This window comes from Ascaphus truei, chromosome 19 (genome assembly GCF_040206685.1).
Source record: "Ascaphus truei isolate aAscTru1 chromosome 19, aAscTru1.hap1, whole genome shotgun sequence".
Lineage (NCBI taxonomy): Eukaryota > Metazoa > Chordata > Amphibia > Anura > Ascaphidae > Ascaphus > Ascaphus truei.
In genome coordinates, this window is record NC_134501.1 from 3,171,559 (window position 1) to 3,183,610 (window position 12,052).

Below are 12,052 nucleotides of genomic sequence, written 5' to 3' on the forward strand. Positions count from 1 at the left end.
ATAGACAGTCAATTGGGAGACAAAATAGGATAGGAATTCCAGATCCCCATCCCAAATGATGACAATATCGTCGATGTATCTTATAAATTGTGGAGAAGACACATCAACACATCACAAAACTTCCATCTCCCAATACCCCATATAGAGGTTAGCAAAAATGGGGCAAACCGCGTGCCCATGCCTGTGCCAAAGACTTATCAATGGCATTTAGACTCACATAAAATAATTAAAAAATAAATTTCCTTTCCATAGTCAGAAGTGTATTCTCAGAATCCAGGAAATGTTCAGCTGCTTGGAAACCTCAGAAATGAGGGATACCGGTATATAGAGAGGCAACATCCAGTGTCGCCAATCTATATGTGTCTACCCACTCAATCTCAGATAGGACTTGGATGATGTGTGTTGTATTCTTTAAAAAAGAAGGTGATTTAAAAACCAATGGCTGCAAATAAAAATCAATGTAAGATGGCAGGTTGCTAGTGAGGGAATTTATCCCAGAGACTATCGGATGTCCCGGCGGTTTAATTAAAGTTTGATGTATTTTAGTGATGTGCTATATTATAGGAATCACTGGTTCCTTAATGTATACAAATTAATATTCATTTTTATTTATGATAATATTATTATTATTATTAATAATAATAATAATGGCAGTACTAGACATTAGAATAGTAGACTTTATCAGATAATAATCGACAGGTGATGATCTCCTGTATTCTGGATCACGATACCACCACCTTTATCGGCCATACGAATAACTATCTCAATGTTACACTTTAAATCCTTACGTTTTCTCTTCAGAATTGAGATTGTGCTTGAACATGTGATTATGTGAACAAAGCCTTTAGAAAATGTTACACTTTAAATCCTTACGTTTTCTCTTCAGAATTGAGATTATGCTTGAACATGTGATTATGTGAACAGAGCCTTTAGAAAGTCTTCCTCAACTAATTTGCTGAAGGTATCCAGAAATGGTCCCTTTGCATGATAGGGGTAAAAAAACAAAGGGGGTTAAAACCAGAGTGTAATATGGGTAATATAGTATCATCAATCATATCACTTTCACTCAATAGATCCACTAAATCTGGGATCGCTACTAATTCGACTACTATTCTTCACTCAAAGTGGATCCGGAATAATTAGCCTGAACTGAATCAGTTTTATAGAAATGACATTTGAGAGTAAGCTTCCTTACAAACTTTTGAAGATCTACATATGGATCGAAGTCCTTAGGGGAAGAGGAACGACAAAAAGATAAACCGTTTTTCAATATGTTCATATGATCAAATGTAAGATTCATACTGTATCTGACAAATTAATAATCCCATTGTATTTCCATCTACTGTAGGAATATCTTTTGGACGGTGGACTTCCCCCTCCTTTTACTCCTCGATAATCCCTTTTTCTTCTCATTGGGCTTTCTTGGTAATACAATGGAGGATGTTCTACCCTCCATGTAGGTTTCTTGTGTCTCGGGAGAAAGTTGGGAAGAAACAGTTGTCTTGAACAATTCTTCAAGTGTTGCTGTGAAAAAGCTTTGGCGACGCGGTGTCGCACTGTCGCACTCGCATGCTAATCCTTATCTCTCTTGTATCTAAAAGTACACTTGTTCAAAATGTTGTCGTCTTAATGCTTGTAAAACCACCAAGGTGTAGACAGAATAAAAGGCTTTTTCGTAATCTACTAAACCAAAGCTGAGTGGTAAATATATTGAAAGTGATTGGAACTGGATTGATTGGTCCGTAGTTCTTGAGGTCCTCTCTGCCTCCTCTGTTGTGGCTGAGGATAACCATGGCATTGCCCCTTTGTTCTATCATTTTCCTGTTCTCCAAGCAGCATTTAAAGAGTTTTGCAAGGGTTTTCACTACTTTTTGTGCTTGCCAACAAGCACATGAGGATGGCATGGCAAGTAAATGTCTCATCCCCCAAATAGATAGATATATTTAGGGTAACCATATTTACCCAGTGAAAAACCGGGACAACTGTCGCGCATGTGCAAACGGCCCGCGCCGACTGTGCATGCGTGAATGGCCAGAGTGGACAGCGCTTGTGCAAATGGCCCACATGTATCGCACGTGTGACTGGCAAGAGCCGATCCAGCGCATGCACGACTGGTGGGAGCCATTTGCCCATGCGCTGGCTGTTTGCGCATGCACAGGATCAGCTCTTGCCAGCTGCCCATGCACAATTGGCGGTTGCCAGCAGCGCATTCATGATCGGCACAGGCACAAACGGCAAACAAAAAAACGGGACATTCTGCCACTTTTTTAAAAAGAAAAGTAGTTGGGACATTGCGGACAATACCAAAAAACGGGACGTCTGGTCACCTTATGTATATGTGTGTGTGTATGTATATATGTAACCCCTCTTTTATTCCCTCTATATGATAAATATGTATATGGTGGGGGCCTGAGTCCACCTTCCCCAAACTATCTTGCTGTAACAGTGCACTAAAATCAAATAACTCGCCAGACACGGGCGTAGGGGATTATCCTTTCTTTTATACAGGAACCTGGAAAAGGAGAGGAAGGCCGTACAGCTGGTATAACGGGTGAGAAGGCACTGCCCTCTGACCTTAACACAGATTACAAACACACCATTTATATAATAACACCTCCCCCTTTCCAGCATTTGTGCAATTGCCCCTGTAGTATCCCTGTGACACCCCTGGGGCCCAGGTACTGGTTAGCACCAGCAGGGGTAGCACGCAAGGCGGTCAGTATAGCAGTCCTTGTGGGAATCCCTGCGCCTGCGGTTATGATAAGATGCTGCCTCCTTCTCTGGTCACTCTCGTCACCTCCTCACACCTTGCTCCCCGCAGGCCGACTGACTGACTCCTTTCTGCTTCCGTGACCTTTTCCTTCCTCTCCCTCAGCCATGGGTCTGAGCATGGCATGTGCTTTTATTACAGCAGACGGGGCTTCTGGGAGTTGCAGTCTATCTATTGCTGCTCCATTATAAATAAATAATATATATATACACACACACATACAGACACACACCAGCTGGTGATACATATGATGGCTATGCTTGGGTTCTGTGAAGTAAGAAGAACATTTTATACAATTCTTGAGTTCTTAAAGCAGTAATGCACCTCAAATTAGATAGATAGATAGATAGATAGATAGATAGATAGATAGATAGATACAGAGAGAGCGACACAAAGAGAGACACAGACTTACCGTACCTAAACTGGGGGATCCTTTAGATCTGATCCTTAGTCTTCCGACCTCCAGATACCCTCCTACACTCCCCCACAATTCCTGTTGTTGTCTGTACTACGCGTCAGTTGTATTGTCTCTTGGAATTATTTCTATTACCTCTCTTTTATCACAAGAACTGCCTGGTCTGGCCTAGGCCGCCTAAGAAGCCTTTGCCAAATGTATCAAATAGGATCAAATCATTTTTGACACATAACAGAGATGCTAAAGGACAGAGTATTTAATTACTCACATGCCGCATTACTAAAGTCTGATTTATTTATAGAACCCCTTCTCCTTCACTACCCAATGCTGAGCCCTTGTGATTGTTTGCATTAATGATTAGTTACATAGTTACATAGTTACATAGTAGATGAGGTTGAAAAAAGACGTACGTCCATCAAGTTCACCCTATGCTAAATTTAGACAACTATATCTATACTTACTTATTGATCCAGAAGAAGGCAAACAAAAAAAAACCCAGAGTCATATAATCCAAAGATATCTCATAAAGGGAAAAATAAATTCCTTCCTGACTCCAAGAATTGGCAATCAGATTACCCCCTGGTTCAACATCCTTCCCATGTTTACTTATTTGGTATATCCCTGTATACCTTTCCTTTCTAAAAAGATGTCCAACCTTTATTTGAACAAAGCTATTGTATCTGCCATCACAGTCTCCATGGGTAATGAATCCCACACTGTAACTGCCCTTACTGTAAAGAACCCTTTCCTTTGTTGCTGGTGAAATCTCCAGATATCTATTAACTTCAATGAGCTTCTGAAGTGAGGCACCAAGAAACAAGAGGTTTCTGGACCAAAGACCGCTGCAATACTGATGGACCAGATACGTCTTTTTGCCCTGGCTGGCAAGAGCTGTGTCCTATTTTAGCTGTGTGTTTTAATTGTTGTTAAAGGCACTTAATTGCACATTAAGCTTATTAAACTTGATTATCTTTGAACATGGGCATATAAAAGGTTCCACAGACTGGTGGAACCCACCTTGGGCGCCATTTACAAAGTACTAATTTACTTCAAGGACTTGGCAGCCGCTCCAAGGTTGCAGCGATCAAGACAGAGTTTCTGTATCAAGTAGTTTAATCAGAAACCACCATGGCCATTTATAATTGCCAGCATTAATATGTTTCAAAAGTATAAAAGTCCGTAATAATGATTTTACAGCAAAGTATGTTCTCAGTGCGAAGCGTGAAAGTGAAGATTAAGTTAACAAAAGTTATAACTAACCTTTGTGGTGGGAGTGTGTGCTTTGTGGTGGGAGTGTGTGCTTTGTGGTGGGAGTGTGTGCTGTGTGGTGGGAGTGTGTGCTTTGTGGTGGGAGTGTGTGCTTTGTGGTGGGAGTGTGTGCTTTGTGGTGGGAGTGTGTGCTTTGTGGTGGGAGTGTGTGCTTTGTGGTGGGAGTGTGTGCTTTGTGGTGGGAGTGTGTGCTTTGTGGTGGGAGTGTGTGCTTTGTGTTGGGAGTGTGTGCTGTGTGGTGGGAGTGTGTGCTTTGTGGTGGGAGTGTGTGCTTTGTGGTGGGAGTGTGTGCTCTGTGGTGGGAGTGTGTGCTCTGTGGTGGGAGTGTGTGCTTTGTGGTGGGAGTGTGTGCTTTGTGGTGGGAGTGTGTGCTTTGTGGTGGGAGTGTGTGCTTTGTGGTGGGAGTGTGTGCTTTGTAGTGGGAGTGTGTGCTTTGTGGTGGGAGTGTGTGCTTTGTGTCATTCCTAAAACATACACAGGGTCAGAAAGGGTGAAGCACTGGAACAGTTTTACTATCGCACAGTAACTGCTAGAAATATGTTGACATTTAGCGTGGATGTGTCAATAATTGTTCCCTACTGGGGTTTGTTTTTGTTGTCTGATTTTCAATACGCTTTAAACACCCCATAAATAAATGAGTAGTGACAGCATGTGAGTGATGTATGTATTGTACAGACACATAGTATTGTTTCCTCCACGACCTAATTGGAGCCTTTTGATTATCTGAAAAGACAAGTCTTTCCCCACAAAGCTCCGTGCTGCTGAGGAACGCGTTAGCGTATTGATGTATTATCCCTGGAGCAACATTTAGGTAAATTAGCGCTAAGTTGAGAAAGGGCGATGTTAAGGAACAACCAATCTGCTGCGTCTCCTAGATGCCGAAAACATCTGAATCGTTTGATCACACAAAATCTAAATACATCAAGCATTAAAAAATATATATATATATATTGTTTATATCGACACTGTTTCATTATCCACCATCATGAATGGAAGGCAAAGAAGGCTGGGTCACTGGAAGGGTTCTTCAACTGGTCCTACCCTGAGAGGTTGGAAAGCTTGTAACAGATCAACTACTTGTTGGTCCAATAAAAGGCATCATACCCCCTCCCTCTCCCTCCTCTGTTACTACATGGATGGACGGGAGGTCCTAGACGGTGCCAAATTAATGACTGAACTTGATTTGTTTTTCGAAGTTCCAATGCCTATTTATTCCTTATTAACCTTTTAGGACCAAATCTACAAAGCTCTGTTACGTCATTTAACATGGAATCACCCTAAATTAATGTCACATTAACACTAACCGTGTACCTTCACAGGACAATGACGTAACACCAAACCCTGTTTTATCCCGTAATGAGCATAGTGTTAATTCGAACGGGTGTTAGTGATAGTGGCGTGTAAATTATATGGAAATGAAGCGTTATCATAGAATCACTTATGCACTAAAGTCAGTTAAGGTTAACGTTATGATAGTTCAATTTGCCGCTACTCCCTTCCAGATCCCAAAATAGGTTTTTGCCATGGTCTGGATGCGTGTAACACCGCAGTTAAGTTTCATTTAACTAACATAGCTTTATTTATTGACATTATATTCCTATCCTCTCTTCTCAACTCGAGTAAAAGACCTATTCTAGGATCTAGATTGGGGTAGCATTAACACATACTTAGCGTCACGTTATTAGATAACGCAACGTTATGCTATAATAACATGTTAATGGAACACATGTTAAGCCTATGCTAAGAAGATGTACTGTAGTTCGGACGTTATTTTGCATATAATTAGCTTTGAGGATTCCATGTTAACTCAGGAAACATAACATCCGTTTCTCATGCTAAGGGTCTTGATTTAATTGAACTTTGTGAATCTGGGCCAGATTGTTTTGCACTTTTATTCTATATAAAGTTATTGAAGATTATTTTCATTGACATTAGCTCAAATTTGGGTGCCAAAATGAAAATTTAAAGTAGAAGACAGGTACACTCATCAATTCAGTTACTAATTGTATTATGTAAAACACGCATCCCATAACATTTCTGTGGCTTTGAGAAGGTCTTGCTTAGGCTGAAATGTCTTTGTATACCCTGTTTTTATTCAGCAATATAAATGATCTGAATTTAAGGGTGTGCGTTATTTACTTTTTATTTGGGGATGTTTATCCTGTCACATACAGTATATTATACAGGTCCACTTCATACTTTTTGTAGATTGCATTGGCACATTTTCTTTTCTTTAACAATTCAGTGGAAAACTACAGCACAATGCAACACATTTCAGCCCTCACACATTTGGAAAATCATGAACTGCAGAGAATATTCTACACCCATTAAAAGCCCCCATAAAATGCATGCAATCTAGTCATGGAATGCGTGTGAACGGGAATGTGCAGTTTCTGCACGGTGCAATGTTACGCGGGTGTCAGAGCCTGATGCAGATTATATTGAATCATGAACTGCTGAATTCCCAAGTAAAGGTATGAGTTGTGATTTTTAAAACGGCGAAACTAGGGAAAGAATCCCCAGAGACCCCTCTTAATTGTGCACACGCATAGATGGATAAGTAGGTCAGGATAGGTAAACGTTGAACCTCATTGTTGGATCAGAGTTGTGAAGATACTTTAAAACATAACGTTTATTCAAATAAAATAAAATGAACTACACATTAAGTGTACTAAAATCTGAAAGGGGGGAGGAGAGAATAATATATACACCAGGATGGTAAATATCAGTATATAATAAGGTCTTACACTGATATACAGGAATCAATATCCTTATATACAGTAGGTGCTAATGGAGGCTAGTAGCAATATAGATAAGGTGACTCCTCACAATATATTACAGCGGTTGTGAGTGAATGGAACTGTTCACCTGAGAACACCAGTGTACTTTATATATATTAGACACGGGTCACAGGATAGGATCGATTGCGAGTGACGTCAGACATCACGGGGGAGCGGAATTTAATACTGGGAACCAGGCAGTGTTTGCAGATAGTGTGCATCGCCTATAGATATGCTCTGAGGATTTGACCTACATAGTCGTACCGTATGATACTATTTTATTTATGGTAAGAGGAGGCATTTATATAATATATATCCAGAATCTTATTCTTCCTATAGACTGAGATCTATTTTTATTATTGGTATTTGAGAGCTAACCAGGCACTTATATATACTATAATTGAAAGATTCAACAGCGCCTGGGTGTGTACTAGCCCCACAGTAGACTCCTGACAACAAACAGACCACAACAAATGTTAGCACAGATGACCCGTATAAAACAATTGTAAAAATGTATTATTAGATCCCCTGATGAAATCCGTCAATCGGAAGAAACGCGTACACTTAGGGCACGTGGTTTCAAGGAGCTACGTTTGGTGGAATAGCTTGTGCGTCTGCTGCCAGGAGAGGGAGGACGTTCCCTGAGCCACACACAGCATCTAATGCTGGAACAACAGACTGTATACCTGAATTTCCGGAGGGACATCTGACTGTGATGCACCGGTAGCAGTGAGGTCTGGTATACTGAAGTAAACATTCGGCAAGCAGCTACTTGTTGGCGCATGGGTTTACCCATACAATGCTTAATTTGCATTGCCAAATTGTGAGTGTGCATTTGTCTTGTGATTTTTTATTAAAAATTTGTTACCAGATTTTACACATGGATCGGGCGCTTTTTCTCTTGTTTCTCCACTTATATATACTAGACCATATTGGTATTACTGAGGCAGTATCTGCAGATACTTGTGATGAGCTTTTACACAAGGTTCTAACTGTTGCCAGCCCTGTGTAGCAAGATGATAGCTCAGTAGCACAATATCTTTCTGAGATACTTAGAACACCTCTTAACACTAGAGCATTTACTGTATGAGCGAACAGCCAGCACTTCAAACTACTCCTTTACCTTGGACTCCAACCACAGTTACCATCCTGGGACCTGGGCTGCCATCAAGGGAGAGAACCTGGCTAACAGTCCCGGGCCCGGTGGTGAAGGGTGCCACCGATTCCAGAAGCTCAGCCTCACGGGAAGTCAAATGTAACATCCTGGATTGGCCAGGCCCCTTCCTTTACCGCCAAGATCAGCCGGCCATGCACTCAAGTCTCTTCCGGCTGATCCTCCAGGGCTCAGCCACTTGTCCGTGCCACACAACCCGGGGAAAGGTTCGAAGTACTTGCGACTGCAAGTTGTTGTACCATTTACTGTTCTAAAAAAAAAAACATTTAAAGACACGCGAGTTTTTGAGACCATGCAAATCTCTTCTGCAGAGACCACCAGTTTGTAAACCCGAGGTTACAGGAGTATTACAAGTAGGGGGTTGTCTGTCTTCAGATAACATGACGCTGAATTTCTACACTTTTTTTTTTTACTACTTCTACACACTTATCTCTCAGTAACATGAACAAATACAATGTGATGGAAATCCCCAAATCACAGTAGAGAACTCTCTCTCCCTCTCTCAAAAAAAGAACCGTTTCAATATACAGCTGGGACACTGCCCAACCATATGCTAAACCGGGGAAAGGGGTTAAAGATTATTTTTCTTTTTCCACAAATGAGAACTGAGCTTTGTTAATAAATTCATGCACTTGTTTTTCTTCATTCTAATTCAGTCTGTGCCATGTTCGTACCACATAGCAACAGTGTGCAGTAATTAGCACTCCTCTGCTTGCTGCTTCCAGCAAACAAAGATGGTTGAAAACAGTGGTGAATCCAGCCATCTGGTGGCATGTGTTTACTACTGACTGTAATTTTAGTTCATGCAGATAATAGTCGTACATTAAAGTGTTAGCATTTTGTGCTCTTCATTTGTTATACTAGATACTGTGGCTGGCATTTATTAAGCAGTGTTCGGTACATGTTCCAGTGCTGGAAGATGCCTTACAGCCCACGGCCTTCAAGGTATCTAATGAGAAAGGGCTGCATGGTAAATATGGGCGTATATACATGGCAAGATACGTTACCCGTACAAACTAGCTATTCTCCTAACATTTGACATAAGTGCTTTTCCTACTTTTAAAATGTTTTCATCAGAGAAATTACTTTCCTACTTTGTATATGTTTTCTAACATATAATTAGAAAAATATGATTGATCCATTGATCCTATACCTGTATCTATGTTCGAATATATTCTGTATATCTTTATCCACTCTGCAAGTGATAAAGTTTTCAGTGCTGGAGGTATATGTGTATATATGTATATACTATATGTATATGATGTATGTATGTAGATGTAACACCCCTATCCCCCCCAATGGGAGATAGATGATATTACTGGTGCTTTTAGGTGTTAGTGGTGCCCACCTGTAGGTATTTCGTGAGCCTGGGACTACGCATAGAGGAAGCTTGAGGTGGGTAAGATGGTGTAAGGATTCTGCTCGATCCGTGCCGGGTTTTCACTACGCTCCAGGTTTTCTGTCTCTCCTGCCCTTTCTGCTCTCTGTGGCCATTTTGGGTACTGGCAGCCTGCTTTATAAGGCTGCAGTTACTATAGGGAGTCACAGAGCAAAGTTATGTGTGTTTGCAGCTCCTGTTGGTCTCTGCAGTTACGCTTTACCCTCTTGCCTGTTTTGATTCCCTGTTGCTGAGCCCGGACCGTGACCCCGACCTCGCTGCCGTCCGCCTGCTCTGACCTCCGCCTGTCTCCTGGACTTTGCCACTCTGCCGCCAGCCCTGACCCCTGCTTCCTTACCGACTACGGATACTCTTACAGGACTCTGTCCCTGGGCTGTGGTCGGTTTATTTGCATCCCTACCTCAGCCCTGGGGGTCCGCTTCCTGATTTGAGACGAGCACGTCACAGATGGTAAGATGATCCTGATCTGGTGCAGCGCCTCCATCCTGTAAGGACCTAGCCAGAGGCAGGGGTGACCCCTCACAGGAACCTTCCATAATAACTGGAAGCAGAAAGTTAAGTTCCACCAACTGTGTCACCCCCCCTCCCCCTCTCCTCCAATTTACAGAACCAAGGTAAAACAATTCTTTCGTTTTTTTTTTTTATTATTACTTACATTTTTATTGAGCATTTTCAAATATACAAAATGAGGTAAACATAACATACTACACAAAAAAAAGGTGGATACAGTAATACAAATAAACTGGTTGTGGAACAGTGGAGAAGAGGGAGATCGGGGAGGGGGAAGGGGCAGCATTTGTACCAATATCGTACTGTATTCAACAATTTAAATATCACATGTGTCACTCTGTTCAAAGTATTCTAGTCTATATATGGGGATATACCTGCATGGCGGAACCAAGGAGCCCAAGTCTCGGAGAATTGCGAGGTAGAGCCGTTCAGATAGGCTGAGAGTTTTTCCATATAGACTATATGCCAAATGTTGTTGTTTATTTGATTTAAGGATGGGGGGGCCGGTTGTTTCCAGTTTTTGGCAATTGTACACCGTGTAGCGTTTAAAATTTGGGATATTACTCTAGCTTTTTTTTTGGAGATATTAGCCATTGGTTTTCCTAGTAATATATATACTGGGTCGTGTGGGACAGAGATTTCTAGTATCTTGTGTATTAAGGTGAACACTTCCGTCCATGTTTGTTGGATTTTGGGGCATGACCAGAATATGTGCAGTATATTCCCCACTTCACCACAACCGCGCCAGCACAGAGGGGAAACGCCTGGGAGAAAAGAGTGTAACCTGGCAGGAGTCATATACCATCTGAATATTAACTTGTAAATATTTTCCTTAATTACAACGCATGATGAATTTTTGGAAGCAGCTTCCCAGATGTCTGTCCAGGTATCGAGATCTATACAGACGTTAAGATCCTTTTCCCAGGAAACCATATATTTATCGGGAGTTTGGTTGTTCTTGATAGAGGAAAACTGTGATATATTCTGGAGATAATGCACTTTGTGTGGGGTTGGTGTAGACACCAGTCCTCATACAAAGTTAAAGCATGGGGTTGACTTGGCTTATATGTTGATTGGATATAGTGCCTAACCTGGAGAAATCTGAAGAATTCGGGGGAGGGTATATCATGGTTTGTTTGTAGCGACAATTCTTTAGTTTTTAATAGCATTTGTGGGTCTTAGTTATCTATATGTACGTTACGTTTAGTTCCATCTTCACTTTTGGCTTTGAGCCACTTTGAACACTGTTAGATAGTTCCTCTTCTTCCCTAATTTTCTTCCTGTTGTGAAATTCAGCTCCCTCTATCCCCGTCTCCTCTCTCCACGCCCGCTCTCCATCCGTCGCCCCCTCCGTGTAACCCATTCTCTCCCTCCATCTCTCCATGCCTACCCTCTACTTCTCAGAAGGAATGCCCTTTGCCCACCAACACCAGCTGGCATCCTCATCTCCGGCAGCTCCCCAGCAGTTCTTGTTCTTCAGCTCCCGCACCTTGTCCTCCAGCTCCCGCACCTTGTCCACCAGCCGGATGGTTGAAATGCTTTGGGGCATATTCTCAAAGCGCCAAGATTGCCATTCCGTACAATCTGACCCAGAAACCCTATTAAAGTGAATGGGACTTCTGGGTCAGATCGCACAGAACAGACAATACAGTACAGGGAATTATAATACAATAAGTGCAACAAATAAGATCAGACAATAGAAAAGGAAATCCCTGCCCCGGAGAGCTTACACTCT